Source organism: Canis aureus, chromosome X (genome assembly GCF_053574225.1).
Source record: "Canis aureus isolate CA01 chromosome X, VMU_Caureus_v.1.0, whole genome shotgun sequence".
In the NCBI taxonomy this organism is placed as follows: domain Eukaryota; kingdom Metazoa; phylum Chordata; class Mammalia; order Carnivora; family Canidae; genus Canis; species Canis aureus.
The window spans coordinates 117,164,844-117,178,738 of record NC_135649.1 but is presented as its reverse complement, the minus strand read 5'-3'; the positions used below and the strand labels follow the sequence as shown (position 1 = coordinate 117,178,738).

General features: G+C 42.8%; 1 protein-coding gene and 1 long non-coding RNA gene across 3 annotated transcripts in view; one reads left to right on the top strand and one right to left on the bottom strand.

Moving 5' to 3' along the window:
* The window catches only part of MID1 (midline 1), a 346,318-nt gene that overhangs the window by 218,526 nt on the left and 113,897 nt on the right, over window positions 1–13,895 (bottom strand). The gene's annotated exons all lie outside the window — the stretch shown is intronic.
* Window positions 1–13,895, top strand: part of LOC144309016 (uncharacterized) — a 71,704-nt gene that overhangs the window by 42,394 nt on the left and 15,415 nt on the right. The window contains exon 2 of one of the 2 annotated variants that reach the window (XR_013375158.1): window positions 10,315–10,389. This is a non-coding gene — a long non-coding RNA (uncharacterized LOC144309016). Of the gene's footprint in view, window positions 1–10,314; window positions 10,415–13,895 lie in introns of both variants that reach the window. The other variant, XR_013375159.1, reaches the window with a different exon arrangement.

The window sequence follows — 13,895 nt, the reverse complement described above, 5'->3', positions numbered from 1 at the left end:
CACACACCAGGGTTCAAAAGCTTCGTGGGCGAAAAGAGTGCAAAATATCTCACTAGCAATTTTAAAAGTATTGATTATACGTGGAAATGATGGATAACTTGGCTTTGGGGGTTAAAGAGAAGATATAATTCTAATCAGTTTTATTTATTTATTTTTGAAGTCACTGATAGAGGCCCATCAAAATTAAAAAATTTTGCTACCTGAAAAATCTTAATTACGCCAGGGAGGGCCTGGCGAGCAAGGCTAAGGCTCGTTTGTAGGACGATGTACCCCCAAATCGCACGGGCTCGGAGCGGCGGCTAGCAACAGTCTGACTTGAGTACATTCCTGCTGATGACGGCGTTGCCTGGAACAAACAGAAGGCTGAGCTCTGTCCATAATCAATCCCAGTGGTTTTTTTTTTTTTAACTGTTTTTGGAAAAGTAATTATTAGAACAATTCTCATCTACCTTTGCTTTTTTGTTTGTTTGCTGCACCTCCGTCCATTTCAAAAAACACTGGGTGCCGGGGACCCCCTCGGGTCCCCAGTAGCACTTATCCATTTGTAAAAGAATCGCGAGGTGGGAGACTCCATCTCCTTCAGGCATCTACCAGGTGGTTTGGCTTTTCAGTTACAAAAATCTGGTACTTCCTCCAAGAAATAGAAACAATGGATTAACGGGGCTCTCTCGGCGGGGAGAAAATGCGGACTTTCTTCTACAAAGGGACCCCACTGCCAGCTCTTAATGGCTCTGTACTGATCCTTCCAAGGATCAACATTCAAAGGACTGGATCCCAGACTGCCTCAGGGGACATTCCCTGAACTCAAATCACGAGTCCAAACAAAACCTAGAAGAAACCCTAAGAGAAACCAAGAGAAGCTGGGAGCAGGGAACTGGGGGATGAGCGCTGTCTCTCTTTAGCGGGAGCTTTCAAAATAAGGAAACCGAGGGAGATGATTGATACAGGACTGCCTGTGTCCACTCATCATCGACGACTTTTTTTTCCATTAAAAAAGTCCACTTGAAGTCTCATAAAAAACAGAAAAGCTCAAGTATCTTTACTGACGATTCAGTGCATTTGTTTAAAAACACAGAAAATGCTCATGAATTGATTGCAGGTTTTGGCCTCTTTCTGAAGGCCTGGCACCGTGTCTGCGGTGTCCTGCGGTGGCCGTTTGTTTTCGGAGCGGCGGCTGGGAGGCAGGGGGTGGGTGCACGCTGACCTGCGATGCGCGGTGATGGAAAGCAGATTTTCTCCATCGCGGCACCACTGACCTTTGGGGCTGGATCATTCTCTCTTGTGGGGGCTTGTCTCGGCCATTATAAAATGTTCAGCGGCATCCTTGGACTCCATTCATCACATGCCAGTAGCAGCACCCACATCCCAGCCGTAATTGCCAAAAACTTCTCCAGCCTTTGCTACATGTCCCCTGGAAGCCAGAAGTGCCTTCCTCCTCCTCTTGAGGAGCACTGATGGAATCCCTTAAAATAGAGCATTTATAGAAACACAGACTTCAAAGTCTCGACATGGGTTTTCCCAGTTGTGTCTTACTCCTGAGTGCTATGATGCATACCTTTGATATGTGTCTTTCTAAAATCTTTCCAACAAGTTGGACAGTGGTGGAGAGAACACATTTTCCACGGAGCCATGACCCTCTCAGGCAGGCTGAGGTCCAAGCCTGTTTGGAAGACCATTGACTGGGGAGGCTCCAGTCATGTGTTGGCCTTCTGCTGTGCTGGGTCCTGCCCTGACCCTCTGCCATCATCCAAAAGAAACAGAGAACTGAAATGGTCTCATAACACCGATCTGTGTTCAACCTCGAATGAAAGAAAACGTAAGGAATGGTCCATCTTAGTTTTTCACAAACGGATCTCATTGAAATGCACAGCTTACGTCTTGACAAGTGCACAATTCTGGGCAGAGCATACAGTTAATAGTACAATACACTGCCCTTATAGGAAGGAGTTCGCTATGCTGGATGTTGAACTAAAAGGGATTCAGGAAGGGTATTGGGGTGCCATTCAACAGTGAGGGGGTCAACATTCTCAGTGACCCCACTTTCCACTTTATGCTGCCACATAACCCATTAAAGGGGATCAGAAGGTGCTGTCCCAAAATATGCCACTTTGGCGTAAAGATTATTTTGAGCTGAAGCCATTGAGAAATAGCAGACACAGAAAAAGCTCTCTGCTCTCCTCTGTCTGTCTAAGGGCAGGGCAGACATTTCCTGTAGGCCGGGTTCCCCCCTCCACTTTCCAGTATCAGAAGGATAAGACAACTGTTATCACGGGGGCGGGGGCAGTACTGATTAAAATCTGCATAGACAAGTCTTACAGAAATAATCCTCATCCTCCATCAGGTTCCCCCATATATTTGCCTTCTCACCATTTACTGCCCCTAGAAGTCTGAAACCCTTTTCTGTTGTCTTGTCACTTCTCCACAAATTTACAGCCTTTTTTAAAAAAAGGATTTTAGGGGATCTCTGGGTGGCTCAGCGGTTTAGCGCCTGCCTTCAGCCCAGGGCGTGATCCTGGAGTCCCGGGATCAAATCCCATATCAGGTTCCCTGCATGGAACCTGCTTCTCCCTCTGCCTGTGTCTCCGCCTCTCTCTCTCTCTCTTTTTCTGTCTCTCATGAATAAATAAAATCTTAAAAAAAGGATTTTATTTATTTTAGAGAGAGAGAGAGAGTGCACGCACACAGAGTGGGGAGGGGCAGAGGGCGAGGGAGAAAGATAGAGGCAGACTCCCCACTGAGCTGGGAGCCCTTCTTGGGGCTCCATTCCAGGACCTAGAGATCATGACATGAGCCAAAATGAATAGGACACTCAACAGACTGAACCACCTTGGTGGCCCCAATTTATAGCCTTTTGCTAAAATAAGTGTATTAAGCCTCCAGGTCTGATAACCTCTTTGGGGTTTTCACTTCATTTCTATGAGGCCCCTCCCCACAAAGTGCATATTCAATAAACTTTTTTCTTCTGTTAATCTGTCTTTTGTCAATTTAGTTTGCAGGGTCCCAGGCATTGAACCTAAGAGGGTAGAGTGATGGACTCCTTGTTGGTACCTGGATGAGGCCTCCCGTGTCGACATAAAACAGACCAGATGGACACGTCATGCTGCTATTGTGCAAACAGGCAGGACTGCTATCTCCTGTCTAGAAACAACTTTACCAACGCTTTTATTCCACCGGCTGGCCTCACCAGTTCTAACCATCACTAAATGATGAAAACCCTGGGCAGCCCTCCCCCTAGCCCACTACAAAGAGTTGCCCTTTTGAGCAGCAGCTCTGTTGCAACCTGAAGGCTGAAGTTTGGAGCTTTGCCTTCATGACTTAAACTTGGAGACTCACACTGGACCCATCATTAGTTTTCTGTAGCCCTGTTTTGATAGGTGCGGCTGGTCTTTCCCTAGAGCAGTTACCTTGCCCCTTCCTCCTGAAGAATTACGTTCTACTTCTTGGCAGTGCTGCACTCAGTCTTTGAGAGGCAAAATGAATTTCTGGACACTACAGAGTCTGTAATTCCAGCAATCACAAATACACTCTTTGAATACATTAAAGAATTGCCAGGATCTTTTCACCTAACATCATGCAGTTTATAGAGAGACACTTGCATGTAGATTAGGTCAAGTGCCTAGCTCGGTACTTTAATCAAGTTTTACTGTAATGCAGTTGAAAGGTAGGTTTATCTATAATGTAGCGATAACTGTTATAATTTTCCTTATACATATTTTATATCTCATGGACTGTGGAATAGGAAGAGGGTCTGAGTATAGGAAATGGGGGTAAAGAGAAATTTTTTGAAAGTTTCTTACATTTAGGAAAGTGGGATTTCAAATAACGGATTAAGGGAGGCAGCTTTGAGCTCTCATAAGGAAAGAACCGGATTTGCCTTGGATGGATAGAATTAAAGAAGAATCAATATTTTTGACTAAATGATTAGGAAAAAAAAAACCAACCCAGGTCACTGTTACTCTGTGATAATGTGAAGTCTACATATGCAAAGGTAATGTTCTTTTCCATCACCAGTGGGAAAAAGGAATTTGTAGACTTTAGCATTATTTTTTTCTAATGCCATCTACAAACAAACTGCTTTGAAATTCCGAAGACCAAAAATCATTTCTTTAGACAACTAGAGGGTGGCTTGCAAGCCTGAACACAAACCATTGAGAATGCAGTGCTGGAAACTCCTTTAAAAAAAAAAAACACGTAAAATCCAGAACAGGCAGACCATTAAGCTGGAAAAAGAAATGAATATAACCTCGCAGGCAAGAAGAAAAGCAAATACTCACTCTAAAGCGGCCGCTGTTGATGCAAGCAAAGGTTAGAGCAACAAGGCTACTTTCTAACAAAGTGTGAATCCCATTAGTGCTGAAGTGTTATCCCTCCTTAGTCCTTCCATCTCAGCCAGAACAGAGTTAGGATTTTACTTCCATCTGCATCTCAAGGCTGGTAAATAGGACCCATGGAGACGGGCAAAAACGGTGAAGCCATTCAAAAGGCATCTTCGTCTTCGCATAAGACGTTGACATACACACAATAGGCAGTGGCCCAAGTCTGCCCAAACACCCCTTTAGCATGCTTAGGTGGACAGAATAGGGAGCTGGCCTCCCCCAGTTTCCCAGCATCCCCTGCAGCCCCCATTGTCTCTTCCCAAGCACACAATGGTGCCATTTCACGATTGGTACATTAGAAGCGAAGCACTTGGAAAAGTTTCTTTGGGGAGTTCAGAATTTAAACTGTTCCATTTAAAGAAGAAGAAGGGGAAAGTGGAAGAGATGCTGCAGCAGCTGAAAAAGTAAAACATCTGGAAGTTATCAGTGACTTACTTATTCGTGTGCCCAATACCCAAGTGATGGACTAACTTGAGCGCTGTAGTCCAATGGACACTGATTGTTCACTACAGCAGTTCATCTGCAAGGATCTGTAATCTAAATCCTTGCATTTGTTATTTTCTGTATCAAGGTCTGTCTAGCATGTCTCCTAGGCTGGATTGTGTCATTGAGCAGAACCAAATAAAATCACAAATTGGAGTTACCTATTCCCATAAAGAAAAATCCAATGTAAGAAAAGTTCGTACCCTTGCAAAGATTTTCAACATGGTTGCAATCAAGTCATTTTCCAATTGTATAAGTAAATAACATTGACCACATGAAATATTCTGCCAGAAGTACATAGTTGCTATGATTTTTTTAAAGGTGTAAAGCTAAGTGTTCAAATTTGCAATTATTGAACTTGGGTTTCGGCACTGAGTGTGTGCGGTGAAAGTGTAGGATAATTATACCACTGTGTGTTTAACACAAAGAGCATTTCTATCTCAGGGAAAAACTTTCTGATTCCCAACTGCACAAAGCTGTACCAACTTGCCAAGAATGAGGAAATAAAAAATCCACTGGAAATAACATTCGGTTGTTCACATTAGCATTGAAGACGACTGTGGTTTAGAAATTTCCCCTTTTTTAATTACAGCAAGTAAACTATTTTGCCAACTCTCTTTGGGCAGCTCAATTTTCATCCTAGCTGACTGCCTGAAAATGAAGCTGTCAAGAATCCTAAGTTGAAATTGTTTTTGTGAAAAGAATGTTTATTATGGTATGTCTCCAAAAATTGTGGAGAATCTGTTCAGAAAGATCCATCTTCTTCAAACTGTGTTCAATGCATAGTTTTATTATTTCAAGTGAAGAAGAACCATATGAAAAGTTCGTTGAAATGATTTAAATCATATATACACTAAGAATTATTTTAGTTATCTTGCTTATTTGTCTTTAAGTGTACACGGTTTTCAGAGTCCATGACTAAGCTGAATAAATACCAGTGTTTTTTCGAAGGCAAACTCAAGTTTGCACCAATACAAATTCTTTCCCAATATTCATTCAACCACCAGAAAAGTTCATTGCTAGTGATCAAAAATTCTACTGGGCGGTTTATTTTTCTAGTAGTTTTTTTTTTTTAAGTAAACTCTACCCCCACCATGGGACTCACACTCATGACCCCAAGATCAAGGGTCACATGCTCTACCGACTGAACCAGCCTGGGACCCCTAATGGACAGTTTACTCTTCTCTGCAATTAATGGATATTAGGGACTGAACATTTTCATCTCCCCCAAATTCATTTCATATATTGAAGCCCTAATCCCTAAAGTGACTGTATTTAGAGATAGGGCCTTTATGAAAGTCATTAGGGTTGAATGAGGTCATAGGGTAGGGAGGGGGCTGACCCAAAAGGGTTAGTGTCCTTAGACACCAGAAAGCTCTCTCCCTCTGCATCTGCATGCACTGAAGAAAAGCCTTGTAAGGCCACACTGAGAAAGTAGAAGTCTGTAAGTCAGGAAGACTGCCATCACCAGAAACCAAATTGGCTGGGACTTTGATCTCTATCTTGGACTTCTTTGCTTCCAGAACTGTGAGAAAGTAAATTTCTCACACAGTCTGTGGTATTTTGTTATGGCAGCCCAAGCTGACTAATACGACGAACAACAAAAAACTTAGTAGTAGAAATATATTTTAGTTGGAAACTTCTCACTACAGCAGGATTCCTGGAGGAAGCTCAAAGTATACCGGGATATGAGAAGAAAAAGTAACCAAAAATCACATCGTCAGCACTTTTAGCCGTTAAGTATTATCACTATTCCTTGCTGAAATGGTACAGTTTGCAATGTCCACACAATTAAATGTGATATTTAGCTACTGCTATACAGGCTCACTAAGTAACAGCAAAACATAAGGACATAGTCCTAAGTTCATCATATCTAGAGTCAGTTTTTTAGCCACAAGAGGCAATGTTTAATACATCCTTTTTGCAACACAAAATAGAGGTGATGGACAATTCACAAAATAAAATAAGATGTGGCCTAAGAATTTTAGGGGTGCTCTGAATGCTCTCTTTCAATACAGGTTTCTCATCTTAAAAATTAGGAAGACCAAAATGTGGAAACAACCTAAATGTCCATCAACTTGTAAATAGATAAATAAAATGTGGTCTAGCTATGCAATGGAATATTATTCAGTAATAAAAAGGAACACACTACTGATACATACAACATGACGAATGTTGAAAACATTTTTTTACGTCAACAAAGCCAGCTACAAAGGACCACATATTGTCCGATTCCATTGATAGGAAATGTCCACAAAAGGCAAATCGAGGGAAACAGAAAGTAGATTAGCGGTTGCCAGGGGCTGACGGTGGGAACAGGGAGTGACTGCCGGTGGGCAAATGTGTACTTTTTTTTTAAGGTTTTTTTTGGGGGGGGCAGAGGAAGAAGGAGAGAATCTTAAGTAGGCTTTATGCCCAGTGTGTAGCCCAACTTGGGGCTGAATCTCACAACCTTGAGATCATGACCTGAGCCAAAATCAAGAGCTGGATGCTCAACCAACTGAGCCAGCCAAGCACCCCGGGCAAATGGAATATTAACAATTGTTTTTGTTTCAAGCGAAAAAGAAAGAGGAGGGAGGGGCAGAGGGAGAAGGAGAGAGAGAATCCCAAGCAGGCTCCACACACGGCATGGAGCCTGACATGGGGCTTGATCCCATGACTCTGAGATCACGACCTGAGCTGAAATCAAGAGTCAGACACTCAATTGACTGAGCCACCCAGGCACCCCGAATGCAACCTTTACGGGTGATGGAAATGTTCTAAAATTGCATTGTGATGAGGGTTGCACAACTCTGTAAGTTTCCTAAACTTATTGAATCGTACACCTAAAATGAGTCAATTTTATGGTATGTAAATTATATCTCAATAAAGCTCTTTTGTACAAAATGAAGACAAAAGGTCTTTGAAATGCTGAGAAACACACCCACAGTCCCCCATTTAGCCTAGCTGAAACCCAAGCCAAACTTTGGTTAGGTTTGGTAGCATCATGAGGTCAAAACCTCAGAGACTCAGATCTTCATTCAGATCTGTCAAAACTTAGACAGATTTGGACTTTGTCTACTAACATGTGGTCTTTATCTTTACACTTTTCAACAGGAAACTGAATAAAGGGGAAAAAATACAGTAGGTGGTTTCTCTGACTTTGCCTTTGAGTTTTCACTAACTCTGGCCTATATAAGATCAATTTTTTTCCCTTAAATTACGCTAAACATTTTCTTTTACACATGACAAACTGGGATGAAAAAGTTCCGTTAGATTGTTGGTAGAGATAGATGACCATTTTTTTAAAAAAAGATTTATTTATTTATTTATTCATGAGAAACACACACACACACACACACACACACACACACACACACACAGAGGCAGAGACGTAGGCAGAGGGAGAAGCAGGCTCCATGCAGGGAGCCCGACGTGGGACTTGATCCCCGGTCTCCAGGATCACACCCTGGGCTGAAGGCGGTGTTAAACTGCTGCGCCACCAGGGCTGCCCAATAGATGACCATTTTTACACATAGTGTACTGCAAATTCTTTTAAGATTCCAAGCCTCTGGGGACGCCTGGATGGCTCAGTGGTTGAACATCTGCCTTCAGCTCAGGTCATGATCCCAGGGTTCTGGGATCAAGTCCCACATCGGGCTCCCTGCAGGAAGCCTGTTTCTCCCTCTGCCTGTGTCTCTGCCTGTGTGTGTGTCTGTCATGAATAAATAGATAAAATCTTAAAAAAATAAAAAGATCTGGATGATTTGTGGAGTGCCTAGGGTTTTCAAATACCCATTATCCCTAGCATGAAAACCGTTGCCACTTGTGCTTCTTTTTCGAGATGACGCCAAATTGTTCAGAGTTTGTTCTTATCTCCTTCCATTATGTGTGCATGTGTACGCACGCATACACACACTATATCCCGCACTGACTTTTACCTTTAAACCTTGGCTTAGCCTTGAACAATGTCACCACCCCCTCCCCACCTTATGTTCCTCCTTCCTTCTGGGGGACCCTGCTCTTTCAGACTTGGGTATAATACTGTCTTCTCTGGAACTCCTGGCTCTTCTTCCCTACCAACAACTTCACTCTTCTTCCTCTTGGTATATTGAGCACCCCACCTCTGGGAACGTCTCTCTCTAGTTGTACTACTCCCTTCAGACCATGACTACCTAGGGAGCTGCCTCTGCCTCGAGACTGGAAAGCACAAGGCTAACAAGGTCTTATTCATATATGTATCCTGAGGGCCCAGGGCAGAGCTTAACACATAGGGTAGGAAAGAAGGAAAGGGAATGATAGGAAAAGGAGGGGAAGGGAGGAAGGAAGGACAGACTGTGAATAATTAGTGTGTAAGTAATTAATGGAGATTGCTGTCTTCAGAATTCCCTCCATTAGAGCACTTAATTTGATTTTGCCCAGTTTGGCTCACTAAGCAGAAAATAAGAGAATACCAGGACACTGCAATCCTTCTAGCTCAACCTTTTCTCCTACCATGGCCCCGATGAGCCTCAAACCACTGTTGCCCTTCACCTTGGGACCATTTCTCCTGTCACTGAAAGGAAGAGACTAATGACTCTGAGGGAGAGGGCCGTCAGAGGGGAATCTCAGTCCCCAAAGATTCTTTTTGTCTGCTTCCCCTCAAAACGCTCCAGAATCTTCTCAACTTATACAACATCTGAGGCAGGGAGACAGATGTTTGGGTTGGAGGCCATGGGTTGTTGCAGGGAATGTGAACTTTGGATTCTGTAGGCACATCCTAATTTTAGCCCAATTTCCCTAGATCCTAAAGGACAGTTTGCCAGTGGGGTGGTGAGTCCTGATCAACATCGTAGTGGTAATGGTAATAGGGATGCCTGCTACCGATGATGGAAAGGTTTCATATAGCTCGCCTCCTTGGATCACTCAGAATAAACACAATTTTTGGTACAATTTGTTATTTTAAGATGAAGATACAGACACAATCTGCCCAAAGTAACAGATAGACACAACAGTAATAAGTAGACAGTAATAGCAAGTGGTACTTTCCCCAAGCACCTGCTCCCCCTCCCACTTTCCTTCAGATCTTTTCCATTGTCTCCTTCCTGTGAGGCCTTCCCTGACCTCCTTATATAAAAGTGCAGCCTCCCCCAAACTTCTTCCTTTTAAAATTTTTCTTCATTGCACTGACCACCGTATTTATGTATTTATTTGGGGGGGGGGATGAGCAGGGAGGAGGGGCAGAGGCAGAAGGAGAAGCAGAGTCCCCACTGAGCAGGGAGCCCAATGTGGGGCTCCATCCCAGGACCCTGAGATCATGACCTGAGCTGCAGGCAGACGCTTCACCCGCTGAGCCACCCAGGTGCTCCTCACTGACCACCTTCTAACGACTACAGAGCATATACATTTATTTTTATATTGTTCACCCATCAATGTTCCCCTCCTCAAGATATAAATTCCACAAAGACAATAATTTTCTTTCTCTTTTCCTGTTGAGGGCTCTATCCCTGGCATGCGGACCGGTGCCTGGCCTACAGAAAATTCTCATCGGTATCTGCTGAATAAATAAAAGGTTCGACAAGGACTCTGCTACCTGGGTCTGTGACTTCTTACCTGTATTTTCAAAAGATATTCATATTCTGCTTGTTAATTGTATTCTGCTTTCCGGCTTTCACTAGTTCCAATTGTTAAATTTAAGTGCCCTACAAAGTTCACCAAAGCCCATGGTGCCTTTGGGATATCAAATTTGCAGAAAACAGCATAAAAATAATTGTTAAAGCTTGATATAATGTTAAATGTTATATATGCATGTGTACTATCAAACCCAGAGTTTCCCTTTTCTGAGAGTTAGAAATGTGATATACTTAATCTGGCTAAAAGAAATACCCCTCTATATTAGGAACTATCGCCTTTGAAAAGCGATAGGCTTCTTTAGCTATAATTATATCCCTATTTTAGGCACAATGATCAACAGTGTCTGTGCCTGGACTGACTAGAAGTAAAGAGCCCTCTGAAGAGTGCAAATAGCTGCCCCACGAGTTTTGCCAAATGTGGCAGCTTCGAAAGTGTGTTTCCTTGGGATGATTCCCATTAAGAATGTCATGAGACCAAGACAATTTGCCATCATAAAACCTCTGAGACGCCCTGTATAAAGATACCTGTATAACTTTGTTCGAGTGTTTCCTTAGCTTCTGTGACCATGGGCCCACTGTGCGTGGACATCTAGAATAACTTACTTTGAGAAAGCTGGCTAAAGGCAACGGCTTAAAATTCCTTTCTTACGTCCTACACCACAAACCCCGACCATTCTCACATTTGAAGCAAGAAGGGAGAGAGAGGGGGTAAAAGGGAAAAGAAAAGAGGGAGAAGAGGAGAGGCTAGATTAAAATAAGATAAGCTTTGCTCCTAATGATTTCTTCTTTCCCTTTGGTGTGTTCAAAGTAGTTCATTTTGGGGGGATGGTGCCTGGCTTGCTCAGGCGGTGCAAAGTGAGACCCCTGATCTCGGGGTTGTGAGTTCCAGCCCCATCTTGGGTGTAGAGATTACTTTAAAATCTTAAAAAAAAATAGTTACTTTTTCTTTTAACATCAATACATAAAGACTAAATGCCAGTTTTATTTCATCTCTAAGTTTGACGAATGGCAATGAGATTTATCCTAATATAAATCACTAAAACAAATCTGTTGTCAAAACATCTCCGAAATACATTTTGGAGGGCTGTTATAATATCACTTTTGTTGATAGACTAGTTGCAACCAAAAGCATATGGTGCTAGTTTCACAGGGAAAGAAGACGGAAATGGACTGCTTTAAAACCTGTGCCTAGGGGATCCCTGGGTGGCGCAGCGGTTTAGCGTCTGCCTTTGGCCCAGGGCATGATCCTGGAGTCCCGGGATTGAGTCCCGTGTCGGGCTCCCGGCATGGAGCCTGCTTCTCCCTCCTCCTGTGTCTCTGCCTCTCTCTCTCTCTCTATCATAAATAGATAAATAAATCTCAAAAAAAAAAAAAAAACCTGAGCCTAGTGAAATATTTAGCCCTTCTTCCCTTTCTCCGCCCAGGGCCTTGTCTGGTAGGCACAGTAACCTTCCCATCAGCCACCTCGTTTTTTGAAGGGGTCACAGTGTCTCCTGTTTATGCTGTAGTTCTTCTACTTGTGACATTTACAAAGAACATTTAGTTCTAAGCTGCACTTATGATGTCATTAGGAGGTCAAAATTTTCTTATGAAAATTTTTTTAAAGAAAAACACTGCTCAGTGAGAGTCCAGGGACTACCATGTTGCCACCCAGTGCGGTGGCTGTTAGCAAAGTATCCAAGGAAATGGCCCAAATGGCCTCCTACTGCTACCATCACCAGGAGCTCCGCCTCCCTAGCCTTTATAAGCCTCCAGATCCTTCCAACTGTTGTGATTTGGTTTTGTGAAGCCCGCAAAACTTCATCAAGCTCACGTAGCATGTGACAGTCAATAAAAGTTACAACAGAATCCAAATGTCATTGTACCCACCAATATTGCTAAAAAGGGAGACAAGTTGAGAAATATTAAACTCAAAGAATGAGAGAAAGAAAGGAAGAAAAAAAAGATTATAATCACCTAGCCTCCTTTCCTTTATGATTTTTTTGTTTTGATTCTCAAAACATTGTTAAATTTAATTTGCTAAATCTTGTTAAGCATTAGATGGATGTTGGATAAGCTTTTACAGGAAATTTGAGGCTTTATTAAATCCCTTTGTTACTATGAAGTCAATGTAAGTTTCATAACACTCTGGGGTGACTTTTTTGCATCTTAAGAATTGAGATGGCTATGAAAACTGTATTTAGGTGGGTAAACTTGATTTCTCCCAGGCAGTACGGAAGTAGGTTTGTTCGCAGAAGTCCATACTACCTCTGCTAGAACTGGGTCAGATATTACCACAAAAGAAACAGATTATAGTAGGTGAAACTGAGACTCCAGTAGATAAAACGGGGCAGGTACAAAGTTACAGATGAATGGGTATTTCTCCTTTCTAGTAAACCTAATATTTGCAACTTTGATTTTCGAGGAATGGCACAAAATGGGACCAACAATTTTATAACCTGAATGTGTTGGCCAGAGTACATTATATGTTAGATAAAAGCTCCAGGAAGTGGGATATTGCCACCTAGCTCAATAAACATTGTCAATACCACATAAAAGAAGCTTTGTAAAGCTGAAACGGATTACCTTCACATCCTTTGATTTTATGGAAGATAGTGAAGTTTCAGGAGTTTTGTAAAGGAGCCAGTGTGTTGTGATGGAGAGAGCCTGGGCTTTGAGGTCTCATAATACCCACGTTGTTGTGTGTGATCTTGGGCAGGTCGCTTGACATCTCTAAAGCCCAGTTTCCTCTTCTGCAACATGGAAACAAAAAGCCCTACTCCAGAGATATTGTCGAGAAGATGGAATGAGATGGTGTGCCTCCTTAACTCTATCCAGCACATGATAAAAGCCCAGGAAATGTTGGTTCCTTTACTCTTAGTACTAACCAATGTTAGTATTTATTTGAGGGCATCTCAGCCACTGCACTGGGCCTTCTGCGTCCTTCATCTCATTTAATCTTTACAACAGCTCCATGTAGGCAGTAGTCTCAGTCTTTTCAACTTGCAGATGAGGAGACTGAGACCTAGAAAAGGTAGAGTAACTTGCTCAAGAACACATTCCTACTGAGCAGTGGAGCTATGATTTTTACTCCAAATCCTGCCTCATCCACTCACTAGTCAAGTCTGGCCCCGCCAGCTGATTTGCCAATTGGGTGGGGCTCAGTCCATTATTCATTGGACAAATATTACTAAGTACTCAATATGTCTTGGGCGCCTTATGGATTGCTGAAGTAAAATGATGAATAAAATGGACATGGCCCTGCCCCCCGCCCCCAGCTCACAACCTAACCCAGGGGTTCCCAGCCTCGGTGCCGTTGGCATTTGGTGCTGGACAATTCTTTGCTATGGAGGGTCATCCTGTGCGCTGTAGGATTTTAAGTAGCATCCCGGACTTCCACTAACTAGATGTTAGTTAGTGGAAGCCCTCAAGTTGTGACAACCAAAAATGTCTCCAGACATTGCCA